This window comes from Protopterus annectens, chromosome 13.part0 (genome assembly GCF_019279795.1).
Source record: "Protopterus annectens isolate FY-2018-M chromosome 13.part0, PAN1.0, whole genome shotgun sequence".
Taxonomy (NCBI): domain Eukaryota; kingdom Metazoa; phylum Chordata; order Ceratodontiformes; family Protopteridae; genus Protopterus; species Protopterus annectens.
Genome location: NC_056747.1, coordinates 1,025,166,190 through 1,025,193,867, shown reverse-complemented (window position 1 = coordinate 1,025,193,867; position 27,678 = coordinate 1,025,166,190).

The window sequence follows — 27,678 nt, the reverse complement described above, 5'->3', positions numbered from 1 at the left end:
GAAGATATGTGAAGACATGCATGCTTCTTGTCATAAACTCATACTGGAGCTCAAGAGCTGCCTTGGGTGTTAGGAGCTCCAGGGCTTTGAAGGAAAATATGCTGGGTCTGGCAGATGAGTCTGCTCATTGCAACCTATCTTTTGACTTTCCAAGGAATGAATTGTATGGTTAGGCCTTCCAGCCAGGGAACAAATGGGCCACAGGGCTCTCGCCCTGGCTGGAAGGTGTCTGGCTCTCACCAAGAAATAAAAGCAAATGGGTTGACAGGGTAAAGAAAGAACAGTAATTGGGTAAGATCTAAAATACAAAAAAAAAAAAAAAAACATGACAATGCATTTTATCTTTTAACTTTGGAAATTAAAGGCATGACAGAGGTTGTTTATTAAGTGTAATGCTGAGATTACCAATTAATAGTGGATTCATCCTAAATTCAGAAGTAAAGCCTAATGTTTGAATACACTTTTGCTTATTCAAACAAAAGCAAATGTCTCAGTATTACTGTTAATTTTAACCCCAAATAGTATTAATGCTCACATACTGTAGGGTAAGGAACTCCACTACTGAAAAGTACATGTAATGAATTGTAGTCCTTCTTGCAAGAAGTTTAACATGTAAAGCACTGCAAGTAATGAGATTAAAATACAGGAACTCTGACATCATCAGATAAGAAATAAACACCATGAAAATAATATTGAAACAACTATTTATAATAGCTACTATGCCCTTGTCAGAAAAAAGCAGACATTTTGGTAGCAGTGGACAAGCTAGAGGTTGCTAAAGATTTATATTTGGCTTGGTTCACTTCCTGTGAGCAGTTACAACTCAATCTTAAATCAAGCAGCTTGCAGTAACTGTAAGCCATTGGGTCATCCAAAACACATGCTGATGAGCCAATGGTCATAATATAATGATAGACAGTAATGTGGGATCAAGCCAGATCCCATGCTCACGTCTGGCTCTGCATCACATGAAAAACTATTATATTTGACGCCTATAAATACCCTAACATTAGGTTGCAGGTCCAGAAACTGAGTGAAGTACATGAATTATTATGTTCAAACATGCTGATGTATTACACTGGGAATTCTTATAATTAAAAGCATTTAATGTCCAAAGCTCCTGGTCATTAGCAATACTCTGCTGTGGGCCACTAAAAAATACTTTATGGTAACTGAGACACTATGTGCTTTTTCATTTATACGTATTGTTGTGCCTAATTTCCACAATATAGTTGCAAATAAACATACACCTGACTGCAGGGAAGTTCCATGATATTATACTGATCTGTAAACAGTAGAGAAAAGAGTCACCTAAGCAGGATATCATTCATTTATGTACAAAGCTGCATATGTGCTTTGCTTACCACTTCAACAGCCACACAATCATTTATCAAATGTCTGTGCCACCACAGTACAAACTGATCCAGTCATATATGAAATCAGTCACAAACTGGACACATTAGCCACCATATAAATGTTTACAAAGCTGGGAGAAACACTGTGCCCTTTCATAGCTGATGACAAAATGTTGCATTGGCATAACAATGCTGTAGTGTTTCTGCTTTTCTAATAGACATGGCCATTTGACAATAGCCAGCCCAGTACAAATTCATGAAGCCTACATCTGAGCAGTACATTACATGTCACATTAATTCGAGTTGGGCAATTACATTGATTAGATTCAAGGTCTGAGATCTCAAGTTTAAAAACAAGGCCACTGCAGTCATCTTACAGATGCATCTCCACAAACCTGCGCAAAGAATATTATACCTGACATCATGGATTTGGTGACAGCTTTTGACTGTATACACTGCATGGTCATCAACACAATCAATTCAAAGTTGGATCTGACAAATAATTGCCTCCCCCTCTCCCTCCAGTTTCTATCACTGCTACTCATCAGTTAGTACAATATCCTTTCACATTTCTTTTTTTTTTCAATTTAAAAAGCATAGAAAATTAGGTACATTTTATTATATCATAAAAGGTAGTCATTTGTTACATTGAGCACAGATTCAAATGTTTATATGATGCTAATCCTAATAATATTATCCATTGCTACACAGACAAAACTTCCTAATACAGGAAATGTTGGACATTTTTTTTTCATTTTTAAAACTGCATTGTTCATTGTGCTTGCATTGTTTATACTACTCCACTCTAGAAACTTTGCAAAATGTATTATCAAGTCATCAGTCTGATTGTATGATGAAAGGCTTTGCACCTTTCAGTCTCTAGTGATCTCTAAAGATGTTCTATATGCTGACTAACTGTGTATTCTGCTACCTTTGTAGAAAAAAAATCAAATAAAAAATCATTTTCATGGCAGTAATTCTCCTTGTTTTCACCAAAGAATTTGTCATCATTACAAAGGTAGCATAGTAACATATCCCAGTAGGTTAAATATGCCTCTCACAGAACAGTACAATGAACAGAAAAAAAAAGCATATAGCACACATGCACACAAACATATACATTCACAACATTATAAAATAAAAAGAGTAAAAAAATATTATTAAGTAGGAGAGAAACCTCTTCTGGTAAAGAAACACATCGGGCAGACACACTCATTTACTCGTTGGATTCTACCTGATATGCATTTTTTAGCACAGCAGGATAACTTCCATCCTTTTACTTGGTATGCGTTACTGCCATGGTGCTGAAAAGAGCCAAAAGCAAACTATGACCTACAAAGAAAAGCCTTTCTTCATTCAGTGGATACTAGGTACAGCAATTTTACCTCTTTAATTAATAGAGGAGCACAGAGGAGGTCAGTGCTTTAATTCTGTAACTCAAAATATACCATCATCACCAACTATCACTCATTGCATCACAGTAATATTTCCCTAATGGTTTCTACCCACCCAGGGCTCCTCAACCCCTCACCTCTCCCCAAGCTTATGAACTCATGTAAAATGTAAGGCTCTCCTGGAATACACCTGCTTTTTCTTTGTTGTCTTTATCACATAGTGGCCACTCTAGGTTCATACATCTCATAGGTTCATAGGTTCATAGGTTCATAGGTAGGTACTAGGCTATTGGCCCTAGGGCCTATATAAGCCTAGTCCAATGGTACCCTGGCTTTTGCCACCCAAGAAAATTATTTTCCTGTGCCCCTGTCGAGCAGAGCCACAGAAGTGATCCCTGGGCTGAATTTTCTATTTCCTATCTTCCATCCATCCATCATGCTCTTTGAAAAAAAATCAGCTATAAGAATAAGATAAAATGTCAGATAATGTATTACTTATAATGTTAGGTAGTAACAGTAAACTTGTGAGGGGATGTGGTAAAACTGCCTGACGTAACTCATATGTTGCTTGCTATTCACTCAGACTTGTTTTCCTGCCTTGCACTAGTGCCTTCTTTCTTGGCACCTTCCCTTCTTAACGTATTGCTTCACCTTTTTGAATCTAGTTATGTACTCACATCATGCCCAAACTCGACACTAGCAACAGAAAGTGCATCACATGCTGCATATATTATGCCTTCCGGAATATCTGAGAACTGTGTGTGAAGGTGCAGCACTGTGTGTCATTCTCTACTAGGCCACATGGAAGCCGTGAATATATTAATGCATTGTGCATGCTCTCAGAAAAAAAATTGAAAAACACTGCAACATACTATATATAATTCCTTCCAGAATTTGTTTGTATATTATGGCCAACTTTCAACATAGACTCCAACTCCCCTGGGACTCTGACCTAGATAAATCATATAGAGGATGAATTACCCCAAACATACCCCAGAGATATATTTGTTTCCATTCTTTTCGCCTCTGCTTTTTGTGTTTTTTGCTGTACCAGTTCTGTTATACCTTTTCAGTTATGTATCTATACAGGTCAGTTTATTTGCCTACCTTTTGTGCCACAGAGTAGCAAAGGCTATCATGAGTCCAGTTTGGCAATTTCCATCACTCAGTTTTCTTAGCCATTGTTCATTTTGTGAGCTAAGATCTCGTTTAGGCCCATATGGTATTATACCACCTCTATAAACCTGAGCTACCTGAGGACTTAAACATCATTAGTTACAATGCAGCTGCCATTTCTCCTGTTTACAGAGGCTCCATAATGTTACCTGTACCTGCTGTTGGATGGACTGGAAAATAATTGCACTTGCAGTCAATATGGAGTTATAGTTTCTTGGAATTCCTGACCACCTGACCATGCACCACCTCCCACATAAGGATGAGAGTAATAAATCAGTTCAGATATCAGCAATATGTAACTTTCTCTATCCAATAAACAGTTATTGCTTTATTTACAGTTTAGCAAAAACCTGTAATACAGATCAGTGGAACATTATGCAAGAAAACATTGAAAATATAGGCTTAACTTATTTTTTATAAGTAGATCATATCTTATTAAAATAAAATTCAGAATTGTGAAAGGCTCCAGTTTAATCAAATTCAATTTATCCATAAAAAGGAGTGAAACTGTCATGTTACCCATGCTGCCAGTTTTAAAATATATTATTGGCAATTACTTCAAAAGCTTAACTGACAAGATTTTGCTGAACTCTGACTGCACTTACCAGCAAGAAAATACTTACTGAATCCATGGGCCATGATTCCACTGAATCAATAAACAGATTTAGGGTCTAGCCATATGACTGAACTTGACAAACCTGGGACATTTTTCCATTGGCAAGTTTTATATGCTTATATGATTGCTGGTAGCCTATAAATAGAAACAAAAATAGAAATCATTTATCATTTAATATGCCTGCCACCAAGGGTAAATCATTAATAGTTCACATCTGTGCCACTATACTGTGACAAAAGGATGATGACACCAATTAAAATGTCAGCAGGATGTTGGCCCTACCATTCAAGCCTGATAAAGTATAAGGCTGGAATGTAAGAAGTACTGAAAGTAGGAAAAGGGGGTGAGGAAAACAATAATATATTGCAGGGTGGATAATATCATGGATCACTGGGATATAATAATGCCTGATGCCACACCATTACCCTCAAAGGGTCTGCAATGACACAATACTGTCAGTGTGCATATTGGAGAAGGACCCAAGGAGGCATTCAAGCAGGCTTGGTACAGACAAAGATGTGAGGAAGAAGACAGGGAAGAAAAGAAAACAGAATAGTGTATACACTAAAGGTTCAGACCCAAGAGTCTTATGGTGTCCTTCAATCAAGCAAATGTCATGTAATTGCAATACCTTACACTCATAAAATAAAATAATATACTTTTTACATTGCCTTGATTTTAAATATTTCCCTCTTTTGGTGAAGAACTTACAGAATTAAGATCACTGCTTGCATGTTGATGGCATGACCATTAACCGATGCATATATGTGTCAGGAAGAGGGTAACAGATTCTGCCTGAAGGCATCCACTCAGCATTAAATGTATACTTTTAGCTACCTCAGAAATATATTTTGAGTACCATAGATTTCCTTTTGACATTAGCTACCTATTCCATTTCTTTCAGATTTAGTATAAACTATATGTTTGTCCTTGCTTTCCTGCTTTATTTGTTCCTCTCTTTTTTATGCACTTTTAATATGTGGACTGCTGATTTTCAAATGCTTGCAGTGGAATTTTGAAATTCTGCTCAGCTACCCTGTTAGATTGTAATTTTCTGTGACATGCTGAGAACAGAGGCCTGTTACACATCTTCACATTCTAGGCAAATTTCAGGATTAAATTGGTTAGCAAGACAATGTCAATGAATTTTCAGTTGCTGCTCAAGAAGCTTTTATAGTAACTAATGCAAACTATATTTAAATTCCAGCCTGTTTATCTGTGTAGAAAATGTAGTAATCAAGGAAAAGTGCTAAACTGACATAAGTATGTTTACAGCAGGTGTGGGCAAGGAGTTGGTAGATTATTATTCAGATCTACTGGCAGACAAATTCAGCTCTAACTTTACTCCTCTCTCCCCCTCAACCTCACATCTGGAAATACTATCAAATATAGCTCCATCTCACTGTTCTCTCTTAAGGCCAAGGATACTGCATTGATGGGCCGAGATATTATCCTGGGATGCCTTCTAAATGGCGTGAAACATGACCTATCAGGCCCTCTAAAACTCCTATTTAACTATAGGCTTCATGCCTCACAAATGGAGAACAACAGTCATTGCTTTGCACAAAGGTGGGCCATCTATAGACCCTGGAAACTACAGATCCATAAGTCTCACTAGCCTCATATGCAAAGCCAGGATTTGTGCTGGAAATTATCAATGACATAGGAAACCTACAAACACTGGACCCAACCCAATTTTGTTTTGTCAAGGGTAGGTCATGCCTACGCAACCTGGTGGATTTCTTTGAAAAGTTTACAAAAGCAATGGATGAATGCAAAATGGTTCACACTCCCTACCTTGACCTGGCCAAGGCATTTGACACAATACCCCCCTCTGGCATTGTTGATAAACTCAAGAGGTTAGGTATAAAATATTATGTCACCAGGTGGATAGCCAGCTGGCTCACAGACAGGATGCAGGAATTTAGAATTAGGGAGTCCACATCTACAAAGAGACCAGTCACAAGCGGAGTTCCTCAGGGATCAGTTCTCAGACCACTCCTTTTGGAATCTACTTCTCTGACTCTGGCTGATTAAATTTCCAGATGATTGCAGTCACAGAATCCCCCACGGATACTAATCTTCTGAGAAAGATAACTTGTGTCAGAGCCATGGACTAAAACTAAATGCCAAGAAATGCATAATATCCTTTAGGAAGTCATTCATTTATAGTAACTATCATATTTATAACCCCCCCTAAGAAATGACCCAGTAATCAGGGACTTCGGGGGTGGACACACAGACAGTAATCTAGCATTTGACTATAACATCTATACAGTAGTGAGGAAATTATTCTATGTTTATAAGCAAAGGTATGGCATCTAGTTCCAAGGAGGTCATTGTTCCACTGTATTCAGCATTTATCACAACTATCATTGAGTACAACGGCTCCTTTGGTATGTAAATAACCAGGCACAGCCAACAATTGGAACGCCCACAAATGTTCCTTACCAAAAGAATACATGGTGTAAGTAACATGTCCTATGCAGACCTCCTGAAAGCCCTAATCCCTGTATTCTGTCTCCAATAGGTTGTTGAGGGGAAATCTATGGTTGACATACAAGGCATTGTTAGATGCCACCCTGATGGACCTCCTGCATATCCACAAAACAAACAGCACCAGAATTACCAGTTCTAAAGACTTAAACCTTGACTGTGATATAAATAGGAACTGCTGGAGAGATAGGCATGTGTCCTAGATACTACCTCTTCTCTGGAACAGGCTCCCTATCCATATAAAGCAGAGTCATTCAAGTCAATTTGACTGTAACTTGGACAATTGGATGGGGAACGAGAAATTCATCCCTGGTTTGGAATTATGTGTCTCTAATGGACACAGGTAGCCTGTAAATGTTAGATCTCCCAAGTCCCTGCTTACACTTATCAAGGGTACCAGAACCTGTCAGATATTTGGGATGCATGGCTAGGCTTAAAAGGTTCTTGTTAGATTAGTGCACACCTACGAACTTATAAATCTATCCTCTGTCTCTGAGACTTGAATTGGCAAGTAAGGCTCATCATGGTATCTTCTACTGTTTCTCCAGAACTCAATGGCATGGGGTGGGGCATAAGAATGTAGCTTTACCACAGGTTATTTAGTTAGTCATTGACCATGTAAATAAACTATGTTCAGGATCCATTTCGGACATGACCAAAGCAAGAAACTGAAACTGAGCAACTGAACTGAAAACAAAGCAAAAAACTGCAGTAGTAAGTCAGCTGGACTACATAAGCTGATTAGCAACAGAAAACATATAATTTAAACATCAAGCTGCTCATTATGAAATAAAGCAAAATTCAGAGTAGCTAAAGAAAAATGAAAATTCTTTATGTGAAGTAATCAATGAAAAAGTGACATCAGGTCTTGAGTAGTAAGTTTGTATTTCTGTTGAGAAAAGCAAATCACACAAAGGCAAGTCTTCAAAGCTAACAGACTATTGTATTGGTTCAATAATGAAAGTAGTGTGGAAAGGAAAGCTGGAATAGCAGAAGGGACTGTAGGGGCAGTAAAATGGCAGTTATTTATGAGTAAACGTAGAAGTAAGCATTATAAAGACTAATGTTAGAGAAACCGGACACCTGCCATGGAAGCTTTGCTCTTGACTATGCTACTAACAACACTGACTCAGTCAGCTTACGTAGCTTCAGAGGGCCAGCCAGGACAATGAGAAGCAGCAGCTAATGGCCTGCTGTCTCATCTCAGGGGAGGGGAGGTGCATTCTGCTTGATGGGTTATGCAGCTGTACTCTACATTCATGCATTCACCTTTATTTATAATTTTTGTCCCCTTCTCCATGACAATTAACCTGTCCCCCCTCCCCCATTCCCTATTGCCCATTTACTCTTTCCAGCTTCTGAAATCCTGGGACATAAGGAGAAAGAAGCAAGAGTGGGAATAATGTCCATCATATGATGAAGGGAGGAGGCATATTTTTTTCATAAATTTCTAGCATATCCACCACTACCACCACCTCCCAATGCTACTGTGATGGGCCTACTGCAATTGCATATTCCCACACAACTGCAGTTACAGTCAGAACAAATATGTCCAGGCCTGAGAATCCCTCTGGGGGTAAACAGAAGAACTCTACTAAGAGAGTTTTTTCTTTGGGACTACCACTATCTTGATGTCATCTACTGCAGGCACCTTGCTCCAGTGAGGCCTGTCTTAGGGTAAAACGAGAATCTTGCCAGGCTTGTGAAAAATGGGCTCCACCATGTCTGGCTCCATCCATGCCCACTGAACCCTCCCCCCTGGATTTAGATAGGAGAGCGCCAAACGCCTTAAGAAATACCAATTCCTTTTGGGAAGTGGCATTGGTGGACAACTTCCTCTTTGCCTAAGCAATTGTAGGATGTCCCCAAAGGAGATGTCTTCAAGTGGGGACCCTTCCCCTTCATCGAAGTTAGTGTCATCAGTGAGAGACTCCTGAGGGGAGTCTAAATGCCTCCTTTTGCATGAATGCTTTCTGTGCTCTTCCAAGGGAGAGGGAAGAATAAAAGCCAAAGGGGAGCACATCTTATGTGCTCTGTTGAAGCTTGTTGGATGGAGCTGGCTGTCCTGAAGGAACAGGATGATGTAGGATCAACACTGCAGATGCCAGAGAGGATTGGGATAGATCTGAGCAACAATGGGTCACTTTTTCTCTAGATAAGGAGAAAGCCCTTTCAAATGCCTTGAAGGCTGAAGATGGTCCTAAAGGAGTTATCTTAGGATGTGAGAATCCGGATAGGAGATCCTCATGAGACATGGCCCTTCTCTACTCTGAAGCAAACAAAAGGGTTAAACCATCAAGTGTTTAAAACTCCAAAGGGAATGATCGTATCTGAAAATCTTGGGGTGGCCCCAACCTCCAAACCCTGACATCAGTCTCTTGGTTCTGGGAACCCCAAAATTTGATAGAGTTAGAGTCAAGAGGATGAGGGACACTGTTGGAGTTGAAGACGCTCAGTCTACCTGCTCCAAAAAGGAGACACCATGGGAGGTACTCAGATCTAGTACCACCTGATACGAAGGTCCAGATCAAGGAAAGAAAAAAAACAAGTGGGAAGTGGAAGGGTATTGTCCCAGTACCCCAGGTTCAGGAGAGAATGGGAAAAACTTTCATGTAGATTAGAGCCCTGAAGAGTTTCAGCATCATCCTATCCACATCAGCCATGAAGTGACTCTTTGACAAGGACCTGAAAGAAGAGTCCTAGCATGGAGAACCTATGAAAAGGTCTCTCGGATGGAAGAGTAGCAGATCTGAGCTGTGGGGTAGTCTAGACTCCACTAGCAAGGGAAGAGTCAGAGAACAGATCTGGATAGAATCCAGCCCTGAGGAGGAAGAACTTGTTGGATACAAAGTTTTGGAAAATTTAGGAGCCAGACACACAGCAGATTTCTTCCAAGAATCATTGATAACTCTAAACATTTTTTTACACCTAAGCAGGTAAAGGACAGGACAGAAAGGGCGGAAAACATGCAAAATGGAATAAAACCAACAGTGGTATCAAAAGGATAGAAAATTCAAAAGGCTAACAGTAAAGTGGTGAAGTTATGCTGAATTTCAATTAACTATCTCAGAAAAATTCACTAATCTGCAATTCTGAAGCAACAGCAACCAATAAAGCACACACTAAGCCCTGGAGACCATGTCTGTTTGGTTCAAGTGCTAAATGAGATCTGAGAAACTGTTAGGGCAAAGGGGAGTTATGGGTGAAAAGGGGCCTGAGCCTTGGATCCAAAGTCTGATAACTGCCAGCAATGAGTCCAGTTAGATCCGATATACTCATTAGTTGATATGATTGGAAAAGACAACATTTTATATATATATATATATATATATATAATGAGAGAGAGAGAGACTGATTTATGGGAGTCATTCTATTTTTTTATCTGCTTGTTTACCTGGGTAGAGCACTGATCAAGTATGACCAGTCATAAGCTCATCCTGGGGTGCAGAGCACATCGAATTTAGAGAACAAGGTAAAATAAAAACAGTATAAAAACAATGTTACCTAACAGAAACACAGAAGCCAAAATGTCTTAATGTCTAATGAGCTCTTCAAGTCCATACATACAAGCAAACCTGAGATTCCCTCCAGGGGAGTGACAGTAACATGACATCAGAAGTAAAGTGACTGAGGAAGGCAATAAGGTGACAGGCAGATAGCATGACTTCTTATTTAAATATAGTACTCAGGCTGTGGTGTTCGTTTCAACATCACACATTTAATATGGAAAATGGTCTTACAAAAGCAATCTTTCTTGACTTGAACAGAGCTTTTGAAACTACTAATCATAATTTCTCTGTAGATAAACTGTGTTACTATGTTTTTTCACAAGATGTTAGTACAAAAAACTCCAGCTTTATTCTGTGGCATATCGCCTACTCAGAGGCGATCTCTGCCTAACATACAAAGCTATCAATAGGTAAAAAACTTTCTTACACTGTGAAGGACAACAATGAGGAAAAGAAAAGGCAAACACTACTAAAAAAACTCCTGTTGTTTACCACGGCAGTAAAACTTGATAATAAAATCAAAACTTTAATAAAAAGAATATAACATAAAACAAGCAGTCCTCAGTCTTCCGATAAGCGCTTTCGGCAAATATGCCTTCCTCAGATCATAAAAAAGGACTGTTCAGCTTTTGTATTTATAAGGCATCACAGCCCTTCATCTATGACACGCCCTTGTTGCAAACCAAAAGGAGGCCAGCTAGCAAAGAGGTATAATTTCCATCATTATAATTAAAGGCGCAGTACTTCTTTTTACTATGAGATTGTATATGAGAAAACTAGTAGCTATGTATGTGAATACATTATATGAATGAAGCAGCATTCAAATAAGCTTGCCAATTGTATTCCTTCTATTCCTAAGTGCAGGTTTTAATGGCACAATGGTATTCAAGCCTGGTAATCTGTTTGCTCTTAAATTAATTATTCAGCATGTTTCCCTTAACTCTGCAATTATAAACATCGCCTCCTCTTGTGGTCTGACAGACTGCCTCTATGGCCTTAAATACAAAGTGATGAGAAGGATACTGTACTATATGGGCTGCTAAGGCATTATTGGGATCTTTCTGTTTGATATCCCTTAAATGTCTAAGGATACGTTCCTTAAGACGTTGATCTGTTTTGCCAACATAGAAAGCACTACATTGGCAGCAAGTCACTAAGTATATAATGTGGGAACTAGTGCAATCAGCATAAACATTAAAACTGTACTGTTGCCTGGAGTATGGATGTACAAAAGTATTGGAGCTGTCAAAGGAGTTACAAGCTTTGCATCTCAGGCATTTGAAAGTGCCCTTTCTGTTAGAATTGGGCCTATTTCTTTCAAAACCATCTTTGTTGCAAATGAGACATGAATGGAGGGTTCCAGATCAGTTAAACTGACATGAGTAATCACATCTTCTCCATTAGGTCTAGAAAAAGATACCTTCTCCTTATATGATGGTAAAGCTCCCCGCCCCTTACTATTGGCTTCCTCTCTCGGCCCTTCAAAGATTTGGCCTCTTACAAAATCCTGATGGTCACGGGCTAGCTTTTTAACCTTCTGCTGTCTTAGCTTCACTTCATAAGCATTCAAGTTGGTCCGTAACTACTCTAGGTTATTCAGATGTGAGTCATGCAGCTCTAAGCTTTCCAATTCAGTCTGCTTAGTTGATATGATTGCTGCCATCCTTTCCTCTTCCGGCTTGAAGAATTCTATCAGCACGTTCAATTTAAAATGTCTCATTTGCAACAAAGACGGTTTTGAAAGAAATAGGCCCAATTCTAACAGAAAGGGTACTTTCAAATGCCTGAGATGCAAAGCTTGTACTAGTTCCCACATTATATACTTAGTGACTTGCTGCCAATGTAGTGCTTTCTATGTTGGCAAAACAGATCAACGTCTTAAGGAACGTATCCTTAGACATTTAAGGGATATCAAACAGAAAGATCCCAATAATGCCTTAGCAGCCTATATAGTACAGTATCCTTTTCATCACTTTGTATTTAAGGCCATAGAGGCAGTCTGTCAGACCACAAGAGGAGGCGATGTTCATAATCGCACAGAGTTAAGGGAAACATGCTGGATAATTAATTTAAGAGCGAACAGATTACCAGGCTTGAATACCATTGTGCCATTAAAACCTGCACTTAGGAATAGAAGAAATACGATCAGCAAGCTTACTTGAATGTTGCTTCATTCATATAATGTATTCACATACATAGCTACTAGTTTTCTCATATACAATCTCATAGTAAAAAGAAGTACTGCGCCTTTAATTATAATGAAGGAAATTATACCTCTTTGCTAGCTGGCCTACTTTTGGTTTGCAACAAGGGTGTGTCACAGATGAATGGCTGTGATGCCTTATAAATACAAAAGCTGAACAGTCCTTTTTTACGATCTGAGGAAGGCATATTTGCCGAAAGCGCTTATCGGAAGTCTGAGGACTGCTTGTTTTATGTTATATTCTTTTTATTAAAGTTTTGATTTTATTATCAAGTTTTACTGCCATGGTGGACAGCAGGAGTTTTTTAGTAACATACAAAGCTATGTCAAATCCAGAGCTGTTGGACATGCTCCACTTAAAGAAATCCCAATCCATCCGAGCTACACACTCTAGGGACCTAAACCTTGTCACCACAATAAACAGAACATGCTGGAGGGATAGATTCCTGTCCCAGAGACTTCCCATACTCTGGAACAAACGACCTATCTATATCAAAAAAAGCTCCTCATTAGCACTCTTCAAGAAAAATCTTGTTGATTGGATGGGAGATAGGAAATTCACCCTGGGGATCACTTATGTGGCTCTTCTTAAGAGGGGCACAGGAAAATAATTTTTTTGGGTGGCAAAAGCCAGGGTACAGTTTGGCTAGGCTTATATAGGCCCTAGGGCCAATAGCCTAGTACCTACCTATGAACCTATGGTGTACAAATTACTTATCATAGATCTTTTACAGTCACTAGACATTTTGCATCTCCTCTTTAAATCTAAACATGTAATAGGTACCTTAGCATCTCATGTCATAGAATCATAGGCTCATAGGTGGTTACTAGGCTAATGGTCCTGGGGCCCTTAGGTTCATAGATTCATAGGTTTATACTAGGCTATCTGCCCTAAGGCATTTATAAGCCTAGCCCAAAGATTTGTGGCTTACGCCACCCCTTATGTTAAAAAATACTGTGCCCATTAGTTTGTTGTGCCTCTGTCCAGCAGTGACACAGAGATGATTCCCGGGGTAAACCTACGATCTCCCATCCACCGGTCAAGATTTCTCTTGAACAGAGCCAGCGAGGTGCTCTGCCTCACATGGACCGGGATTTTATTCCACAGCATAGGGAGTCTCTGGGTGACAAATCTATCCCTCCAGCATGTCCTATTTATATCCATGCTAAGGTTTAAGTCGCTTGCTCTAGTGGATCTGGTAGATTTGGATTTTATGAGGTGGAGCATGTCCATTAATTCCGGGTTGGACATGGCCTTGTATGTCAGGCACAGGTCACCTCTGAGCAGGCGGTATGCGACTGAATACAGCTGGAGTTTCTTCAGTCTGGCAGCATATGACAGATTTTGGAGTCCCTTTATCCTTTTGGTGAGGAACTTTTGGGGTCTCTCCAATTGCTGCAGGTGTCGGGTGAGATACATCCCGAATGGGGCATTGTACTCGATCATTGGTCTGATAAGTGAAGAGTACAGGGGAACAATGACCTCACTTGATCTGGATGTGAATCCCTTCATGATCAGGTGGGCAATGTAGAAGGTCTTTCTAACCACTTTAGCAATGTGAGTGTCAAAAGAAAGGCCACTGTCAACCTGGGTCCCCAGGTCCCTGATGACCTCTTCTGTGCTTAATGGATTGCCACCTATATGGTAGCTTGGAGTTACCTTGTTTTTTCCGAAGGGTATGACTATACATTTTTTGGTATTTAACTTCAGGCCATGGCTCTGGCACCAGTTATCAGTTTCCGTGAGACCCCTCTGAAGGATATCTGTGTCCGATGTACTTTCCACTATGGCGCCCAGTTTGCAGTCATCTGCAAACTTTGTCAGCCATAGTCCTCCTATGTTTGCCTGTACTTCTGAGAAGTAGATGCTGAACAACAGGGGGCCAAGGACTGAGCCCTGTGGGACACCACTTGTGACCAGCTTGGAGTCTGACATGGCGCCAGCAACTCTAACCCTGTGGGTTCTGTCCTTTAGCCAGTTTGCAACCCATCTTGTGACATATGGGTTTACATTTAAGCTGGTAAGTTTCTCGATAATACCCGAGTGGGGTATTGTGTCGAAAGCTTTTGCAAGGTCAAGGTAGGGTGTATGGACTGCCTTTCCCTCATCAATGGCCTTGGTGACTGTTTCGAAGAAGTCGACCAAGTTCAAAAGGCATGATCTGCCCTTGACAAAGCCAAACTGGGTCGGGTCCAATGTCTGCAAGTCCCCTATGTCTTTGTTTATGAGTTCCATTATGATCCTCTCCATAGCTTTGCAGACCAGGCTTGTTAAGCTTATGGGGCGGTAATTACCAGGGTCCATAGAGGCACCGCCTTTGTGGAGTGGGACCACAGTTGCCGTACGCCACTCCTTGGGCATGTATCCTGTGGTAAGGCTAAGATTAAACAGCTGCCTTATATGCGGGTTTAGTTCCTCGTTGAGTTCGTGTAGCACACAGCCGGGGACACCATCCAGTCCCATTGATGCTGTGTTTTTAGCTTTAGAGAGAGCAGCTTTCACCTGCACATTTGAGATGTCTGGGAGGCTACACTCTGCTGGGATAGTTATCTCTCCTTTTGTGGGGGAGAGGGGGGTGAAGTTTGCACTGAACCTGTCTGTCAGTATGTTGGCAATGTCTGTGGGTTCAGTGATTTTTGTATCATTTTGGACTAATTCTGCACATATCTGGGAGTTTACACCCAGGTTTCTAACATAGCTGAAGAAGGCCTTATGATTGTTTTTTGAATCTATTGCAATTTTTCTCTCAAAGTTGGCCTTGGATGATTTTATGAGTGCTCGTATTTTTTTTACTAATAATGATCAAGGGTGTCTTCTCTTTTATGGATTTTGCTCTATCATGTAACAGCTTTCTCCTCTTATTATAAAGTTTGTTTATGGCTGGGGTCCACCAGACTGGATGTTTGCCCTTGGTGGAAAGAGTCTTGGTTTGATTAGGGATTGCCTGATCCATGCAGTCCTGGAGGTGTTTTTAGGAGGCATTTGTAAGGGCTTCCGCAGCTTGGATTGTGGTTTCCACTGGCTCGGGGGCCTTGAAGGATACCACACCAGTCTTGAGTAGTGTGAAGTTTGCTTTAGAGAAGTTCCTCACTGTGGTCTTTTTTGTTTGGGGTAGGGGCGGGATGTGGATTTCCAGTGAGATAAGTTTGTGATCTGATCTCACCAATGAGAGATATACTTCCGGTGTGGAGCATTTTGTCCCCATGTTTGTGATGATGAGATCTAGTATATTTTCTCCTCTTGTGGGAACGGTGACTAGTTGTTCCATGGCATTTGAATTTATGAACTCCAGGAACCTTTGGGCTAGAAAGTTGGGGCTTGAGTAATGTTCCCAGTCTATATTCATGTAGTTGAAGTCACCCAATATAATGGTGTTTGGAGATACATTTATACCCTCCAGTGTCTTCAGGAAGGCTGTGTGGGGTTCCTGAGTTTGAGAGGGTGGCCTGTAGCATGCTATAAATTGCAGAGCAGTTTTGCCTATGGTTAATTGCACCTGGATGGTTTCCGATGCTTCATGCGTTGCCACCAACCTGGAGGTGTGGGTATCCTTGATGAATATGGATACACCCCCTCCTTTTTTGGTGTGGTCCGGGTTTTGGGGCCGGAACGCATGATATGAGGTAAAACCTGATAGTGCCGGGGTGCTCTCAGGAGCCTTGAACCAGGTTTCAGTCACAGCACAGACATCGATGTTCTCCATAGTGAGAAGGGCCTTGAGTGCGTGCATTTTGAGATTTAGACTTCTGGCATTGAGCAGCATTACCCTTAGTTTCTTCCCATTTTTGTTTTCTAGGGTGGTAGGTTTAGAATTTGAGCCTTGCCTAAAAAAGGCACTATGGGGGTGGCAAGAGCCTTAGCCAATATCCGGAATCCCAGGGGTGACAGGTGCAAGCTGTCCCTTGGCAGCGTGGCTTGTCAAGCATGTCATCCCAGGCAGACAGACACTGGATCCCCTTTGAATGACACCAGAAATTAAGCCAATTGTTAAAGCTGATCATCTTGTCTCTATGTTGTGGCATCATTCTTGGTGAAGGAAGGATACTGCTCAGGGTCAGGGTCATACCTGCCTGGGCTACATAATCAGAGAGCTCCTCTATGTCTCTTTTCATGTAGTCCAGGGAGGTACATCTCAGGTCGTTCACACCAGCATGGACAATGACTGTGTCATATTTGTACTTGCTGTGGAGTGACCTGAGTGCTTGTGTTATGTGGCGGATTCTAGCACCCGATAGGCAGCTTACTGTGACCCTCTCCTTGTTCAGCCTGGTGAGTGGGACGTCAGTGTGTCTGACTATGGAGTCACCTACGACAAGTATGTTTGGTGTTGTATTTGGCCTTAAGGGCTGTGACTGCTTTGCACACTGATTTTGTGGTTTATGTGTTGCCTGTGGTGTGTCATGAGGTGGCAGTTGCTTGGATGTCTGCTTTGGAGGCCTCTGCTGTTTAGTTAAATTTTTGCTCAGAGCCTCCGAGTATGACTTTGTGTGTTTATGTGTTTGATTCATTGTTGTGATAGCTTTATGCAAGACTGGCTTTGTGGTGTGTGTGTAGCTGCCTTCTCCTCCTGTCTGGTCTTGCCAGTCCTGAGTTGAGAGAGCTCAGCCTCCAGTTTGGCTAAATAGCTGCATCTCTCACAAGTATTTGTGTTACGTGGGAGGAGGAGAGGGTTGTCAGTGTACATGAGGCAATTGTAACATTGCCTCAATATTCCCAAATTCACCAACTGGACAGGAGAGGACGCCAGCATCTGGCCCTTCGACATGCTAGAGAAATTTAGAAGTTAGGGGTGTAACTGAATAAGAGAGGACTTAGTAAGGAAGTGGGTACTCCTGGGGGGGGGGTTTGCTAGTGAGGGACTTTGTATAATACAGAAGTGCTAAACCTGAAAAGAAGATGCTTTTAAGACAAGTAAAAGCTTTTAGGAACAAGTGCTATGCTTTTTAGTTAAGGGATATACTGTTTAGATTACTAGTAGAGCAGTTCTAAGGGAAAAAATGAAGAACATACTTTATGGAGCCAGAAAAAGTTTAACCCTGTTAAACCGGCGCTGCCCGATGCTGCTCTAGTGGCAACTCCGAGCTAAATTGCGCTAAAGCACTCTAAAGCGTGCTTGATAGCAGGGGCTAGAAAGAGCCAGGAATCAACTCAAAACGGCCAATAAAACTACAGTTTCAAGTCAGTAACCACTCCCACAGGGGGCAGGGAAGCAGCTCAATGTTTTACACTGCCACTGATCAACAGAGAGACTTTCCTCTAGCCCTAGTAAAATGGCCTCACAGAAACTTACAAAACAGTTCAAGAACAGCAAGCCTGTAACTTGAACTTTTTTAAATCTCAGAAAAGTGGGAAAAAAGCAAGATTTTTTTTTTTGTTTTTTGTTTTTTCAGAGATAGCAGAGGTTCACAAGTAATATCAAGTTATAACAGTGCAGTAAATGACCCCACACAAGAGTGCTAGGTCAAAGACAGAAAATATGCAAGTTTTGAAAAAAAAACAATTTTAAAATTAAGTGCAAACAGGAAATTCAGTAACCAGCTTTTGGTTGTGCTCTAAATACAGCTACTAATGCAGAAATCAAGTTTAACAAGCCAGAAAATGCTCAAACTAGGCAGCTATTCAGAAAAACTTATCAAATAAACAGAGGAAAAATACTTAAAATCTCAAAAGTGGCTCCTTTCTTCTCTCAGCATTTTCTCCTCTTGGTGGGTGCTTCACCAACAGCCAACGAGCCTGAAAAGATGCCAAAACCACGAGGCAACTAGGTTTTAAGAGAGGAAGATGAAGGAGTTTTGGAAATGACCCCTTTTAGCCAATAAAACTACAGTTTCAAGTCAGTAACCACTCCCATGGAGGGCAGGGAAGCAGCTCAATGTTTTACACTGCCACTGATCAACAGAGAGACTTTCCTCTAGCCCAAGCAAAAATGGCCTCACAGAAACTTACAAAACAGTTCTAGAACAGCAAGCCTGTAACTTGAACTTTTATAAATCTCAGAAAAGTAGGAAAAAAGCAAGATTTTTTTTTTTGTTTTTTCAGAGATAGAGCTTACAAGCCTAGCCAAGAGTTTATCCCCAAAAAAGAAACCTCAGTCAGCACCTGTCACCTCTGTCAATGAGGGACAAATGTAGAACCCCTGGGACAAGTTTATGGTTTCCCATCAACTCATCAAGACTACATTTGAAGAGGGCCAGTGAGGTACTCTGTTTGACATGTATGGGAAGTCTATTCCAGAGATGGGCCACCTCTGGGAGACAAACCTGTCTCACCAGCAGGTTTTGTTGATGTTGCATATTAGATTTAGGCCTACTGAGCGGATAATGCACGAGGAGTTAGACTTACAGATATGGAGCATCTCTAGTAGGGTGGGATCCGGTATTGCCCTGTAGGTGAGACACAAATCACCTCTGAGAAATCAGTATGATACTAAGTAGAATGATAGTGATTTAACCCTCTCCATATAGGATAGGTGTTGGAGGCCAAGAATTCTCTTTGTGAAGTATTTCTGTGGCCTTTGCAGTTGGTGCAGGTGTTTGGAGAGGTGCACACCAAATGGGGCATTATACTCAATTATAGGTCTAATAAGGGAGGAGTACAGAGAGCTAATAACCTCATTTTTTTTGTATGTAATCCCTTTACTTATAAGATGAACCAAGTAAAAGTATTCTCTGGCCACAGCTGCCACATGATGGTCAAATGTGAGATTGTTGTCAACCTGAGTACCCAGGTCTCTCACCACAGGTTGCGTGCTTAGGGGGTTGCCGTTGATGTGGTAATCAGTAGGGGCTGTGTTTTTGCTGAATGGTATGATAATACATGTTTTTTTGCATTTAACTTAAGGCCATGACTTTGTCACCAGTTACTTGTACCTGTGAAACCCACTTGCAGTATGTTAGCATCAATTGGGGAGTCAATGACAGCACCCAACTTACAGTCATCCGCAAACGTGGTCAGCCACGGGCCCTTTGTCTTTGCCTGGACCTCTGAGAAGTATATGCCAAACAGTAGGGGCACCTATTTTAACCTTGTGGGTCCTATCTGTGAACTGGTTGGCCACCCATCTGACCAGATAGGGATTAGCACCAAGTTGTGTTAGCTTTTTGATGAAGTCCGAGTAGGGGATTGTGTCAAAGGCTTTGGCCAAGTCAAAGTAAGTTGTATGCACTGACTTTCCCTCATCCAGGGCCTTGGTGACAGTCTCAAAGAAGTCAACTAGGTTCAATAGGCAAGATCTTCCCCTGATAAATCTAATTGGGTGGGGTCGAGTGCTTGGAGATTGCCTATGTCCTTGTTTATGAGATCCATAATAATACACTCCATGACTTTACAGATCAGACTTGTCAAGCTGATGGGGCAATAGTTTCCCAGGTCAGTAGTGGCATCATCTTTGTGCAAAGAGATGATGATGGTAGTTCTTCACTCTGCTGGAATGAAGCCTGTAGTTAGGCTGTGGTTGAATAGGGTGCTCAATGGCTAAGCTAGTTCTTGCTGGAGATGGTGCAGAATACAGCCTGGGATATTATCAGGTCCCATGGAAGCTGTGTTCTTTGCCTTGCATAGGGCCTTTAACACTTGATCTACAGAGATGTGAGGTGTGGAACAGGTATCGGGGATGTCGACTGGGCCTTTGGGGAACGATAATGGTGTGAAGTTTGCACTGAACCTATCAGCCAGCAGGTCCCATGATGTTTATTGCTTAATCTATTACTTTTATCTTTGTAAATCACTAGCTTCCCCCAAGACCTGCCTTATTTAAACATGATCATGTATACTGACAACATGGTGATTATTTCAGCTCACAAGTCCTCAACCCATATATCTTCCAGTCTGCAGTAATGCTTTGCCACTGTTTGGAACTGGCTTACTAACAGCACATTAATAACTATCAATACAAGCTAATCTACTGTACTGCTATTTGTCATAGTCAAAACATTAAACAAGCCCACTGTACCATATATTATAGACCCCCTTGGTACTTCTCTTCCTCATGCCAAGAAACAAAAACGGTATTCCATTGGATAATATAGTTTCCTTTCATAATCACTTGGAAATTACCACTGCTAAAGTTTTACAACTTAAGGTTGCATTTTGGATTTCGCATCTACTTACCACAACTTAAGGTTACATTTAGGGTTTTACATCTATTTACTTCAGACACTAGATGTGCTATCGCCTTCAATGTTCTAATTCCAAGCACTGACTATTCTTTGCCAATTCTTGCCCCCTATACTTTTCTGCCACACTACAAGTATACCTCATTGTCATAATTGTTATATTGCAGTATGTTTGAATGTTCTGTTTAGGCCATTTATGTTATTAAATTTGTTAAATGTCTATATGTTTATACTTAAGCCAGTTAAGGATTTTCATGTGTTATTTGTCTTGATAATTTGCTATTATAGTATTACTACCTTTGGCCTAAGTCAAGGTGGTGGCTGAAATGGTCCTTTACCAGCCCACAAATAATTTAAAGAAAGAAAGAAATTGTAAACTCTTTTGCTGAATGTAAAATATTTGAGTTATGTTTTGTGAGTTTGCTGTTTTGCACACCTAATCTCACTGAGGGTGCAAATTTAATGTGGTACTTTTATCTGTATTTAAATGTGTGACGAATTTATTACAAATTAGATAGGGGTTGTCACTTGTCTTTCAAAAGCTGATTTCACTTCTTTGATGTAATATGAGGTCATAGCATTCACACACACACACACACACACACACACATATATATATATATATATATATATATATATATATATATATATATATATACACACACATATATATATATATATATATATATATATATATATATATATACAGTATACAGAGAGTCAGGCATGGAGAGTGACAAATAGACATATTTAAGTTGCATACACTTTTTTAGCATAATATGCAGCCTTCAAATTAGTAGCATGTAAAATTTAAGCTGATGGTGGTGGGTGTAGAAGCAGAAATCCCATGTAAACACCTTTGTGCGTGTCTGTTTACTTGTTTCTGTGTGAATGAAGTACAAAGGTTTTTCATACCATTTGTTTTTGCAGTAATTATGCTCTCATTACGTAAAGTGGGGTTCCTGATTCTAAGAAATATAAATTTTACTTTAGTTACTTGAGTGGTATTATACATATCAAATTGTCTAATTATTTTGTGATTCTGTGCCATTTGTCCTGCATTCTGAATATGCAGTTGTGTGGAGAAACAACTTGCAGTGGGTAGGCATAGTTTCTGTAGTCTGCAGAAGATTTCAGTGCAAAGTGACACAAAATGCAGCACAATCAGTCAGTTAGACAATGGGTGGTATTCCCAGTTACTCTGCATATATGCAACAGCAAGCCTATGTATGTTGCTTCACAGACACGAGCAGACAAGATGTGATTCATAGACATAGGCTGTGTAAACTAGCAACCTTTGAAATATTGTATATACAGCTGTATGTAAATGAGTACATAATGACATTTAAATGATGCACCAATAGCATAATAGGGTTTCATTAACACCTTTTGCAGTTGAGAGTCGCATTTGGATTCAAAACACAAGTATAACACATGTACATTTCATAAAAGCAAGCAATGCCTCTTCCAGTCATTTTGCAGTCAGCAAAGATGATAAGTTTTACTGTGAGTCTTGCTGTTTCCCACTTTGAGGTGTTTGTCTCCACTGCCTGCAGACTGCTTCATGGAACGATGCTAGGTAGTCCCAGGGGAAGAGGAGATCTAGGCAAAGAATAACTCATTCTAACTTTGGGAAGCAAGAGTTGCCTTACCACTTTAGAGTAGAGGAGGACATTATAAGGGCTTTGGTGAGCGTGTATGTACCACAAACTGGAAGGGGGTGGGTGTATGGCCTTCCTATTCCTATGGATACAAGATATGTATAGACCTCACTATACTTGACATGAGGACCTTTCAGGCTTGGAGCATGGTGACTATCCCTTAGATTTCTGCCCTGAAGATACTGCAGCAGTTCCTCAAAATTTTCCTCATTCATATGAATGTGCATGTCTATTTTCCATTGTCACCACAAGACATACCCAATAAATGCATGCCTTATTTATTTAGTTATTTATTTATTTATTATTTATTTTACATTTGTTTACCGGGAAAGTCAGTCTGGGCAACATGTCCATTTTCAGTGGAGGCCTGGGGAGAAAAGCTACAAGACATACAAAGAATTAGGAAAACTTTACAATTTTACAAAAAGAGAAGTTAACAAGCTTAACATTTTACATAATATTTTGTAAGAGAAGCAATAAAAGTTACATATCATTTTGTGAAGAAAATATGTTACAGGTGGTGGAATATTAAACAGGATAAAAAAACTTCTGTGTTCTGACATGCTTATCTGAGGTGCTTGGTGTGATGGATTTCTCTCATATGGCTATCCAACCCCCATCTGGACCACTTAAGAGAGGTACCATAGTAAAAAAGGCTACCATTCTATCAAGTGCCACGTAATGTTTGATGCACATGGCTGTATCACCCATGTATTTTCCCAGTATGCTGCCTGTACCCATGATTCCCACATATGGAAGACAGATTCACTGTACTGCCACTTCCTGCATGGTAGAATACAACATGTACTCAGATTACTATCAAAGCCGTGACACTGAAAAGTGTGAACAGTGATGTTACCGACCCATACACTTGACTCATGAATATTAAATAGCTCCAATGGTCAACGCAATAACATCAACAACGTGTTGTCGATGTTAAAGTAAACAGTTGTCTTTTCAAAACATGTTTTGTGTTCCTGCCTTTTTACAAATTTGTAAACGAATGGTCATTCGAATGTCGACATTCTCAATGTCGCTCCTACCATGTTCGAAGAAGTTCCTGTCATGTAACTGACTTTCTGCCTTTTGATAGTAAACCACGTGGACTCATAGCAGGTAAGTGTCCCCTAAATCACTTTGCTCTCCCTAGCTATTTTTCTATATACTGACTAAGGTTTAGTGACTAACTATGCCATTTTCATGTGTGCCCTGCCCATTACGTTTTTCAGGTAATGCAAGCTACCTACTCAAATATGAACAGGGAGCTGTAATGAACATTATAACACTGCCCTGTCACAGACACTAATACTCACTGAACAAGTATTTGGACTGTTTAAAGCCCATCTCCACTGCCTGGTGAAGTCTCAACAGCCCTACAGTATGACCCTGCAACTATGTGCAGACTGTTACATGGCTTGATGCATTCTGCAAAACATGATTTTGTGTCAGTCTCTGGCACAGTGTCCACAACCAGCAACCAGTGGGGGTGCAGCTGGGTCCCTATTAAATTGCCAAACGTTTCAGAGTTCGAATGTCATATGGTCGACACTATATGATCGAACTTTGAAAAGTTTGAGGGTGAAAGGCAATGGCTCCGTACGCTGAAAAGCAATGGCTCCGTACGTGCAGAATGGGAAAATTTCCCATTTTTGCACTGAAGTGCAGTCTTGGAGTTGGTATATTTAAGTGGGGGTTGGGGTGCAGGGGGGGCTTGCCCCCCCTGCTCAGAGCATTATGGTAAGTTTTTTACTTTTTTATTATATATTTGAGGTTTCACGTTTCTCTCATATGTTGTTGAACATATGAGGTTCGAAATTTTAAAGCTTCGAATATATAGACCTGGTGCAGCTTCCTCTATCATTTGTTTCACAAGTGATCATAGTGGCAGTGGCCAGCAGATTGCAGCAGCATGGCAGCATCTCAGGAAGGTTCATACATGCTATATGGCAGTGACCGGTGCTGTTACAGCATCCATTCTTGCACCTGTGAGCCATAACATTCAGTACATGACATGATGTGTAATGTCATAAAGATAAAACTTGCTGCATGCAGTGTTACCTCTGGTATATGCTGAGTAGTGTATGATCAAATCACACTGAGTATCAGACATTACCCACATACCATAGAGAAATGTGTTGTTCATATGGTCACAGCCATATGGATAGAGGCACAAGTATTAGGGGGAAGTGTGCAGTGTGGTGAAGCAGGGTATAAAACTGCACATTCGCCTTCTTCTGCAAATGCAGGCTTAAGAGGTAATGGCGTGAAGATGTCACAGTGAAGATGCTCTCAATTGTCATCCTTATACTATTGCTGTTATTGCAGTCAACTGAGGTCTCCTCCCATCAATCGATCAGTCTTCTTTCACAACCTCATTTTCTTTCCTATCACCTCATATATCTACTGTCACCTCCTTTTCGTCCATTCAATAGACTTCACTTCCTGTCAGTCTGTTTCTCTCTCCTCCCATAATCTCATTCCCATTCCTGTCTCCCTATATATATAATCTCCTGTCTCTACCTCATTTCCCTTCTCTCTCACCCAATGACTACTTCTTCCATCCATCTACTCTTCTCCCCACCCCTTTCCACTCTCATCCCTCTGCAGACCTACTAGCACCTCTTACACTTAACTCTGCTACCTTTTTCCTCTCTTATTCCACCACTTTGTCTCATTCTACTACTTTATTCCTCTCTACGTCCAATTACATTCTAGATTCTGTTATTCGGTCTCACTCTACTAACCTTTACAGTCTAACAGTCTAAAAGTCACCAGAGGTTCTTAGGTAAATAGCAGACAATCAGTCTGCAGAATATTACATGCCTGGCCAATAATCAGACAGTGACCAAAAGTATAAACCTTGTACCTTGTTTCTGTGAGGTAAACACCTTAACCATTATGCCAGCCCCCAAACCACTACTTTTATACTCTCCAGTACCAATAATAATCTCATCACTCAACTCCATTTCCTTCCTCTGCACTCCTACATCAACACAAAAACTATCAGCCAAATATCTCTTAGCCACCCAAAATGCTGCTACTATAAGCACTTATTGTCTGTTTTCTTATGTTTCTGCAATATGCTACATCCTATGATCACTTCTTCCAAATTCACAGCCAGCCTTCTATGACCTTATACACTCATGCCCAAAACACAACCATAAGCAGTGTTACCATAGCCCCCAACTTACATAACAGCTCTTATAGCCACCTTTTTAAGAAATAAATGTTAATGGCTATGCTCCACTCATAGCATGCTAGGATCAAAGTATAAAACCAAATGTAACTGGCTCTTTCAAATTCATCACAAATACCACCAAAAAATTAAATGGAGGCATTCACTCTATCCCAGGTCCAATAAACTCTCCAGACAACTCCCTCTTTACCCCCATACTTTTCACCTCATCCCACACATCACAACTCACAAAATCTGCAAGCCTTCAATTTCCTAACATAAAAATCAGAAACATATTTAATAAAATAAAAGAATTCCATGCCTAGTTAGCCTTCTGTTTTCCAAGTATAGTAAGTGTAACTGAGACATGCTTAAACACAACATAAAAGATGAGGAAATCATACCTTCAGAATGCAACAACTTCTGATCAGATATGAAAAAGAATAAAGCAGGAGATGTAGCAGTACTATTCAAAAATAATCTGGTAATGGCCAGTGTTGTGGCAACCCAAGTTCAGTTAGTGACCTACATGTCTGAGATGCTGGCAGGAAGGGAGGAATGTGCATTCATCTAGGCATTCCCTGTGGGAAGGTGTGCTCCATAGAGGGGAGTAGCCCTCAGACATAAAACTGCAAACACAGGCTAGGTGCAGCCAAGAGGTAGGTCATAAATTAAAAAAAATACCAAAGTAGAAGCACCCTTAGGTTCCACACTGACCCCAGCCTTAAAGCAAAGATAGTCCATGGACCGCAGTAGAGGCTGGTAGATTTAATAATGGATGAAGGAACTAGGGTAGCTGGAAAGAATAAAGCAGAAGGTTAACCAAAAATAAATACTGTCACCACTGGGCTTTCGGATATTGGCAAAGGCTCTTGCCACCCCCATAGTGCCTTTTTTAGGCAAGGCTCAAAAGTCAAACCCACCCCCATAGACAGCACAAGGAACAAGAAACTAAGGGTAATGCTGCTAAACGCCAGAAGTCTTAACCTCAAGATGCATGCACTCGAAGCTCTCCTCAGTATGGAGAACATCAATATCTGTACAGTGACAGAAACCTGGTTCAAGGCTCCAGAGAGCACCCCAGCACTACCAGGCTATACCTCATATCATGCTTTTCGGCCCCAAAACCCGGACCGAACCACAAAAGGAGGGGGAGTTTCCATATTTATCAAGGATATCCACACCTCCAGGTTAGTGGCATTGCACGAAGTATCGGAGGCCATCCATGTGCAACTAACAGTGGGCAAGACTGCTTTTCAGTTTATAGCATCCTACAGACCACCCTCTCAAAGTCAGCAATCCCATTCCTGAAAACATTGGAGAACATGAAGATCTCTCCGAACACCATTATATTGGGTGACTTCAACTACCCAAACATTGACTGGGAGCACTACACAAGCCCCAGCACCTTAGCCCAAAGGTTCCTGGAAATTATAAACTCAAATGCTATGGAACAACTAGTCACCACTCCCACAAGAGGGGACAACATACTAGACCTGAGCATTACCGACATGGGGATTCTATGCTCCACACCAGAAGTATATCCCTCATTGGTAAGATCAGACCATAAATTAATTTCACTGGATGTCCACATCCCGTCCCTACCCCCAGCCCAGAAAACCACAGTGAAAAACTTCTCAAAAGCAAACTTCTCACTTCTCAAAACCGAAGGGAAATCCTTCAAGGCCCCAGGGCCAGTGGAAACTATGGCCCAAACTGCAGAATCCTATATAAACGCATTCTACGGACATCTCCAGGAATGCATGGATCATGCTATCCCAAACAAAACCAAGACCCAATCATCCAAAGGCAGGCGTCCAGTCTGGTGGACCCCTGCCATAAATAAACTGTACAACAGAAGGAGGAAGCTACTACATGATAGAGCAAAATCCCTAATAGGGAAGGCATCTCTGATCAGTACTAGCAAAAAATTACGATCCCTCATAAAATCCTCCAAGGCCAGCTTCGAGAGAAAAAT